General features: G+C 52.1%; 3 non-coding genes across 3 annotated transcripts in view; all 3 read right to left on the reverse strand.

The window, feature by feature from the left end:
- Positions 1–666, reverse strand: part of LOC123500601 — a 4,807-nt gene extending 4,141 nt beyond the window's left edge. Inside the window, exon 1 of the ribosomal RNA XR_006673396.1 lies at positions 1–666. This exon is cut by the window's left edge and continues 4,141 nt beyond it. This is a non-coding gene — a ribosomal RNA (large subunit ribosomal RNA).
- Positions 667–1,313: 647 nt separating this feature from the next.
- Positions 1,314–1,473, reverse strand: LOC123500599. The gene has a single exon (XR_006673394.1). It is a non-coding gene; the product is annotated as a 5.8S ribosomal RNA (ribosomal RNA).
- A 549-nt stretch (positions 1,474–2,022) lies between these two features.
- Positions 2,023–3,894, reverse strand: LOC123500600. Its single transcript, XR_006673395.1, has one exon. It is a non-coding gene; the product is annotated as a small subunit ribosomal RNA (ribosomal RNA).
- Between the last annotated feature and the right edge of the window lie 4,032 nt (positions 3,895–7,926).

Raw genomic sequence — 7,926 nt, forward strand, 5'->3', positions numbered from 1 at the left:
GGCGCAACGAGGCGCACAACGTCGGGGTACCAGTCCGCCCGGGCCTTCGACGTCCCCAGCAACGGGTCGCGGCGACCTACATCACGAGGGGAAATACGCCCGCCGGCGCCGGCTCGAGTGCGGGCACGCCCAGATTTCCTGGGTCGCATCTGCGAATCCCGCACCCGGCCGACCTGGGCCGACGAGCTGAATCCCTCGGTTCGACCTTCGAGGTCCCACCCGTTTGGCTCTTAACGGTTTCACGTACTCTTGAACTCTCTCTTCAAAGTTCTTTTCAACTTTCCCTCACGGTACTTGTTCGCTATCGGTCTCGTGGTCATATTTAGCCTTAGATGGAGTTTACCACCTGCTTAGGGCTGCATTATCAAGCAACCCGACTCTACGGAGAGGCCCTTTCCGACAATCTCTCGTGTACCCTCGCGGGCCGCCACACGGGCCTGTCACCCTCCACGGGCAGTGGCCGCTTTCAAGCATAACTTAGGCGGTGAGAGACTGCGTGCCGGACCCTCCGAAACGCAACACCCTGGCGCCGGGTCACGACGCCAGGTTATGCGCTGGGCTCTTCCCGGTTCAGTCGCCCTTACTAAGGGAATCCCTGTTGGTTTCTTTTCCTCCGCTTATTAATATGCTTAAATTTGGCGGGTACTCTACCCTAACACGAGGTCGACATTGGAGCCGCACCGTCAAGCCGCTCATTCAAGCTTTTCACAGTGCTTTTACAACTTTGTCTCTCTCGTCGGCCGACAGCAGGGGAAAGAAGCGATACGCGTACTCTAACCCCGTAGTCGACGCGACAAGATTCGAAAAAGTTTGGCTCCACTCAACGTTCTCGATCCCTTCCTTCCAGCTTTATAGAGTAGGTGCGAGCCGCAGTACAGAACAAACAGTCCGACCCGGTCGCCCTCCTCAACCAGCTTTAATCATAGGAGGTTGGGAGCCGAGACCGCAGGCAAAACTCGTAATGAGCTAGCTAGCTAGTTCATCCGAGTAATGCCAAGTCATCGGCACGTGACAGCAACACGCACACGCGTTGCGCCATCGATGCCTTAGGTCTTAAGGGAACGCCACAAAGGCGAAAACTCCCCAATGCGGTCAAAGCCAGACCAACGCAAGCACTCTGAAAGATGCCATGATGCATCTCACCCACGGGACCGCTTCCGTTAGGATTTGGTCCCGCTTTATAAGGGTGCCCCATTTCATTGTACTACAAACGCGCGTGAGGGTGTGAAGCCCTTTCGGCGCGAATGTGGTTTGAAAGAGTAGTAGTAGTAACTTGCGCGGCTGGACAATGCCGATGCATGTGATATGATATCCGACCCTCGTGTAGGAGTGACGGCAGCACATGAGAGTGCCGCCGCCGCAATGTGCGTTCGACTTGTCGATGTATCTGGTATTCTTGCGATTCACATACCGACACGCAGCTTGCTGCGGTCTTCATCGACCCACGAGCCGAGTGATCCACCGTTAAGAGTTGTGATAGTATGTTTGGAATTACGTCGGAACTAGGCCGACTCTTTATCAGACTTCCACTGCCTCTGCCTCAGGAGACTTGTGGGAAGACGTAGTGATCTGGGTTTTAAATGGGTAGTAGTAGTATTGAGTACACGGGTAGTGTACGGTTTAATGATACCCACTGGGGACGACCGAACGCAGCATGTGAGCAGCTAGCAGTCAGTGCTGCCGCAGTCACTCACTTCTGCGCTCCATCGCCATGGTATCCCAGGGGTAATAAGGTAGTAAGTTCAGCATACGTAGTAGTAGTATAGTAGGTGTTGGTCTACCGCTCAAACAATCCTTGCACGAAGGAAAGTTAGAGTGGAGAAAAGATTTTGTTGGGTTGTCAAACAGGGAAGGAGGCCCTGTTGACAGGCAAGGAGGCCCCTACTACTTGTTGTACTCCTGCGGACGGTGGCACACGGCCGTTCTCCCGCAGGAGCTGCTGACTGATTGATTAGGCCAGACCCCGCCACCCTGGTGCGAGCTTTTTAACTTTTAGTTGCGTTCCTTTCAGAAACGTCACGATAATGATCCTTCCGCAGGTTCACCTACGGAAACCTTGTTACGACTTTTACTTCCTCTAAATGATCAAGTTTGGACATCTTTCCGTCAGCTCGAGGCGCCGAGAGCCCGGCGGCAGTAATACCGCGCGGGCCTGGCATCCAAGAGCGCCAGTCCGAAGGCCTCACTAAATCATTCAATCGGTAGTAGCGACGGGCGGTGTGTACAAAGGGCAGGGACGTAATCAACGCAAGCTCATGACTTGCGCTTACTGGGAATTCCTCGTTCATGGGAGACAATTGCAAACCCCAATCCCTATCATGAAAGGATTTCAACGGGTTACCCGCTCCTCTCGGAGGGGGAGGACACGTTGATCCCTTCAGTGTAGCGCGCGTGCGGCCCAGAACATCTAAGGGCATCACAGACCTGTTATTGCTCAATCTCGTGCGGCTAGAATTGCCGCTTATCCCTCTAAGAAGAAGCTGCGAACTGGACACCAATTGCTGGAGATCCGTCGACTAGTTAGTAGGCCAGAGTCTCGTTCGTTATCGGAATTAACCAGACAAATCGCTCCACCAACTAAGAACGGCCATGCACCACCACCCACCGAATCGAGAAAGAGCTCTCAATCTGTCAATCCTTCCGGTGTCTGGGCCTGGTGAGGTTCCCCGTGTTGAGTCAAATTAAGCCGCAGGCTCCACTCCTGGTGGTGCCCTTCCGTCAATTCCTTTAAGTTTCAGCTTTGCAACCATACTTCCCCCGGAACCCAAAGACTTTGGTTTCCCGGAAGCTGCCCGCCGGGTCATGGGAATAACGCCGGCGGATCGCTGGTCAGCATCGTTTATGGTTAGAACTAGGGCGGTATCTGATCGCCTTCGAACCTCTAACTTTCGTTCTTGATTAATGAAAACATCCTTGGCAAATGCTTTCGCAGTAGTTCGTCTTGCGACGGTCCAAGAATTTCACCTCTAGCGTCGCAATACGAATGCCCCGCCTGTTCCTATTAGTCATTACCTCGGGTTCAGAAAACCAACAAAATAGAACCGAGGTCCTATTCCATTATTCCATGCATAGGCATTCAGGCCGTCAATGTAGCCTGCTTTGAGCACTCTAATTTTTCAGTAAACTCTGCCGGCCACGCGGGACACTCGATGAAGAGCACCCCGTGCGAGCCAGCGGGCGGTTAAAAACTGTTCGGAGCGTGACAGTGTGCACCGGGCGGTGAACCGTCAGTCCAGAACTGAAATCCAACTACGAGCTTTTTAACCGCAACAACTTTAATATACGCTATTGGAGCTGGAATTACCGCGGCTGCTGGCACCAGACTTGCCCTCCAATAGATCCTCGTTAAAGGATTTAAAGTGTACTCATTCCGATTGCGAGGCCTCGGATGAGTCTCGCATCGTTATTTTTCGTCACTACCTCCCCGTGCCGGGAGTGGGTAATTTGCGTGCCTGCTGCCTTCCTTAGATGTGGTAGCCGTTTCTCAGGCTCCCTCTCCGGAATCGAACCCTGATTCCCCGTTACCTGTTATAGCCATTGTAGGCGTATAACCTACAATCGAAAGCTGATAAGGCAGACACTTGAAAGAGGCGGCGCCGGTGCGGAGACCGTGCGCTCAGCTCAAAGTTATTCAGATTCAACACAATGGGGTGACGGACCGAGGCCCGACCGGTTTTGAACTAATAAAGCGCTCTTCCCTTGCGGTCAGAGACGTGGTGCATGTATTAGCTCTAGAATTACCACAGTTATCCAAGTAAGTGTGGGTACAGATCCAATGAATCATAGCTGATTTAATGAGCCATTCGCGGTTTCGCCTTAACTCGGCTTGTACTTAGACATGCATGGCTTAATCTTTGAGACAAGCATATGACTACTGGCAGGATCAACCAGGTAGCAAAATGTGATGATGAAGGCACTCGTAGTGTAGAGTCGCACATCAAACATCAAACCCTCCTCCTTCTCAATACTCCAGAGCAGCTCTACTGCTGCCCTCCATACACGTCAAGGCGTGTATGCTTGATTGACACTTGCCCTCTTTATTTCTCTCTCTCTCTCTGTCACACCTTGCTTGTTTCTTTCTCTCTCGAGTTTTACTCTCTCGCATCATGGGGTGAAGGAAGTCTCACTAACACCCTCAGCTTAATAAGTAGTAAACTCTTGTAATAATAGTAGGGAAGGTAAACGCCCGACACTGTGTCGCGACGCTCCCTTTGCATCATAACAGCAGCACCTGGGTGGGGTTGCCAAGCCCACCCACAATAGGCTCCACCACCACCCTAATGAGGAATTGACGGAAGGTGCTTAATCTGACACCTCTCTTTCTCTCTCTCTCTCTCTCTCCCTCTCCCGAGTTTTACTCTCTCGCATCATGGGGTGAAGTCTCACTAACACCCTCAGCTTAATAATAAGTAGTAAACTCTTGTAATAATAGTAGGGAAGGTAAACGCCCGACGCTGTGTCGCGACGCTGCTGGGTGGGGTTGCCAAGCCCACCCACACACACACACACACAATAGGCTCTACCAGAGCAGTGGTGCCCTTCCGTGAATTCCTCGTTAGGGTTTTAGATGGAGTGGAGTGCGTGTCATCGTGTGCGCGCTCGGTCGGACGGACGTCTTGTGTTTATAAGATGAGGGACAGCCCGTCCTAGCCCGCACGCACACACACACACACACACCCATAAACAATCCGTCAATCCAACTCAATCAGCTCGCCAAGCAACGAGACAACCGACGACCCACAACCACCACCACCACCACCATTATTACCTTTACCCCCTCGACCCCAGCACTATTATATGTAGTGTGCTCACATGCTCGTCAGGAATTACCGAGGCTTATAATAATATCTCTTCTTGTTCGCGGATTTATATGGTGTTGCATTGAGCATCGCACTACCACTTAGAAGACTGTGTGCTGGCACTTTCTCCGTGGGTGAAGGCCCCCCCAATAGGCCCCACCAAGTCGAAGTCCCAAGGCAAGGTAATAAGGAGTAGCAGCAGCAGCCGCAGGCAGGCAGTCGTCGTCGTTCGCCACTGACATGCCGAATTCCATCCACACTGACCACATTATTGAGTCAAGTGTAGCTTCCACCAACCACTGGCTTAAAGGCTATGGAACGCTCACGACAATAGTTGAAGCAACGGCGCCTCTCAAACGCTTCACATAAGGACGACCCCAATCTGTGTGATCCAGTCCCTTCTGAGTTGCTCACCCTCACTTATTTGTTTGGGCAGGACTGATTCTTATTGAGCAACCGAGTTGCTATCGGGCCAGTTCCTTCGCTATTGCTCTGACCATCAGCAGGAGACCCAACATCTCCCTAGGCGGAACACCCTTTCGCGGATCGCGCGCCCCGTATCTCAGATTTTGAGGAGGCGGACCCCTACCCGGTTGTTGTCGAAGCCAACTTTAGAGTCGTGAGAAACATCCACATAACCTCGCCACACAGCAGAGGCAGGTAAGTAAGTAAGCCACACCACGGCTTCATATGCAGAGGCAGAGGTTGTACCACCGGCAGTAGTAGTAGTAGTAGTAGTAACATACATACATACACATGCCTGTATACATACACACGCACTGCTTGCTATATAATAAAAAGTATTCACCACTCTTTCAGTAACGTGTCATCCAAACAGCATTACAGAGTGGGAGGGGTTTGGGGATTAGTCGCTACGCGTCTAAGACGAATGAACGTCTCTTAACGACGCCGCGCCCCTTTCTCGTATATCATTTTGGGGTTTAGTTCCGTCTCTCTAGACAAGAACGAAGCGGACTGTTACCTCTCCCGCCGCCGGCCCCACCGCTGCAATTACTTTATACTAGTAGCTACACAGGCGAACAAACGCAACAAGAATAGCTTAGTAGTAACAGCAGCAGTGGACGACGATCCAGCACCCAAGGAAACAGGCGTCATCGTCCGCTGGTAGTGTAGTGTGTGACAAGTTCCAACCGACCATCGCATAGGAAGAATCGATTCAAGAACTAGACTCTCAAGCGCACGGAGAGCGGTGTAACCTCATCAAAAAAGAGAGGGGGCGCTGACTTGAAGGCAAATCGCTTAAGCAAACACCACACACAGTGTCGCCTCCACGATGAGCCGCAGCTAATGCCGTGAAGCTTCTCATCCTAGGGAGAGGAGATGGGTGGGCCACGCGCGTAGAGACCAATGACATGGACAGTCAAAGTGAATTGTTAGCGATGCACGTCCGCCGTTCATTCTACCGGTCTGTACATGATAAACCTACGCCCATGATTTACAAGTCACAACCTTGGCGAGAAGTGTGCAGGGATAAGAGGCCAAACGAAACGTCGTGCGTCTCAGCAGCCGTCGAATGTGCTCACCTGCCAGCGGTTGTGGGCTAGACATGGATCGGGCCTGGGTCGGGAGAAGGAGCCGTCAGACCCCTTCTCCTTACTATATTTTCAAACTCGAACTCGGTGAAATTCACATTTTGGACCCAATGCTACATCTACGGAATTGATTTTTCTCCCGCAGGAAAACCTGCGGGACAATCTCGACGCCGTAGCCGACCACCCGCTCTACTTCCAAATTTTTTTTTTTGCTCCGATTGCAACCAAACTCCTACAGCGTGCTTGCAGTGGCAAAAAACCCCGGCAGCCAAAATTTGGACCCATTTCGCCCAAAAACCAAACTTTGAGGAAGATGTGAAAGTGACGCGGGTTTGGGTGCGGGAGGCCAGTCCGATCCCGTAGCTGAGGCGCGAGCCAGCTACGGGATCGGCCGGCCCGCGCTCCAAGCCCCGGGAGCGAAATCCAAAACCGTAGCTGGGTGGCGCGCGGCCGTACACTCCCGCGCTCCCAGCCCCGGGAAATCTCAACCACCCCTCTCCCCGTAGCTATTGCGATGACACTCTGACACGATCCGTTCCGTGTCAGAGGAAGGTCGCATGCCAAATTTGGAGGCGAATTTCTCAAAAATAAAAAGGTTTTTTGGTCAAATTTTATTTAACGCACAAGTGACTGTGAACATTCTCAACGGCGCTCAAACTCTGTCCAGGTGACGAGTAGACGCTCTACGACACGCCTGTGCCGGTGCCGGAACCCGGGACGCACCGTGAACGAGACAATATTTAGTCCAAAGTCGGACCCGGGTGACGGGGAGAAGCGTGCGGGAGAAAATTCCAAACCAGGGCAAGCTACGGGATCGGCCCTGCTCTCCCGCGCTCCCAGCCCGCGAGGCCAAGTCCGAACCCGTTGAACCTACCTACCTTCGCCCACCATGGATTACTTACTTACACGCTCTTGCCAGAGGATTACTAACAACCTAGACATATGTGTTTCTCAGTCTAGTTTCATAATCTGAAAGCATTATATCGTCGCTTTTAAATAAGGTGGGTTTTTTAGAAAAACCAAGATCGGGTAGTTCTGGTGCAGGAATCGTGCACAAAACACGTGAAATACCTTCTTAACATCCGTACCGATCACTGTGTGCAAAAGGGTACACTTACTGTGAAAAGTATGGAAACTAGAAAAAAAAGTAATCCCCGCACGAAAACCACCGGGACCCAAACTCAATTCCGTAGCCGCGTTGGCAGGCGGAACCCCGTCCCGCGCGTTTCCGCCTATGACCGGCTCCGCCGCCGGGGCCACCACCGCGTTGCCAGGCGGAACCAACCAACCCCGTCCCGCGCGTTTCCGCCTGTGACCGGCTCCGCCGCCGTAGCCGCAGCGCAGGCCACAACGGAGTTGGCGACTGCCCGGCAGAAAAACGACCGGGACCTAAGCCAGTTGACAATGTCAAACCCTTCAAGCTACAGGATTGGCTTAGCGCAACACATCGAAAATACTTTTCACTCTACTATAAAAAATATACAATATATCAAATATATCGCGTTATAGATGGTATATACAGTGTATACACTATATATACATGTGTGTATCATGTCTCTATGTCTTATAGTTTA

The sequence above is a fragment of the Portunus trituberculatus genome, unplaced genomic scaffold (assembly GCF_017591435.1).
Source record: "Portunus trituberculatus isolate SZX2019 unplaced genomic scaffold, ASM1759143v1 PGA_scaffold_427__1_contigs__length_30426, whole genome shotgun sequence".
In the NCBI taxonomy this organism is placed as follows: domain Eukaryota; kingdom Metazoa; phylum Arthropoda; class Malacostraca; order Decapoda; family Portunidae; genus Portunus; species Portunus trituberculatus.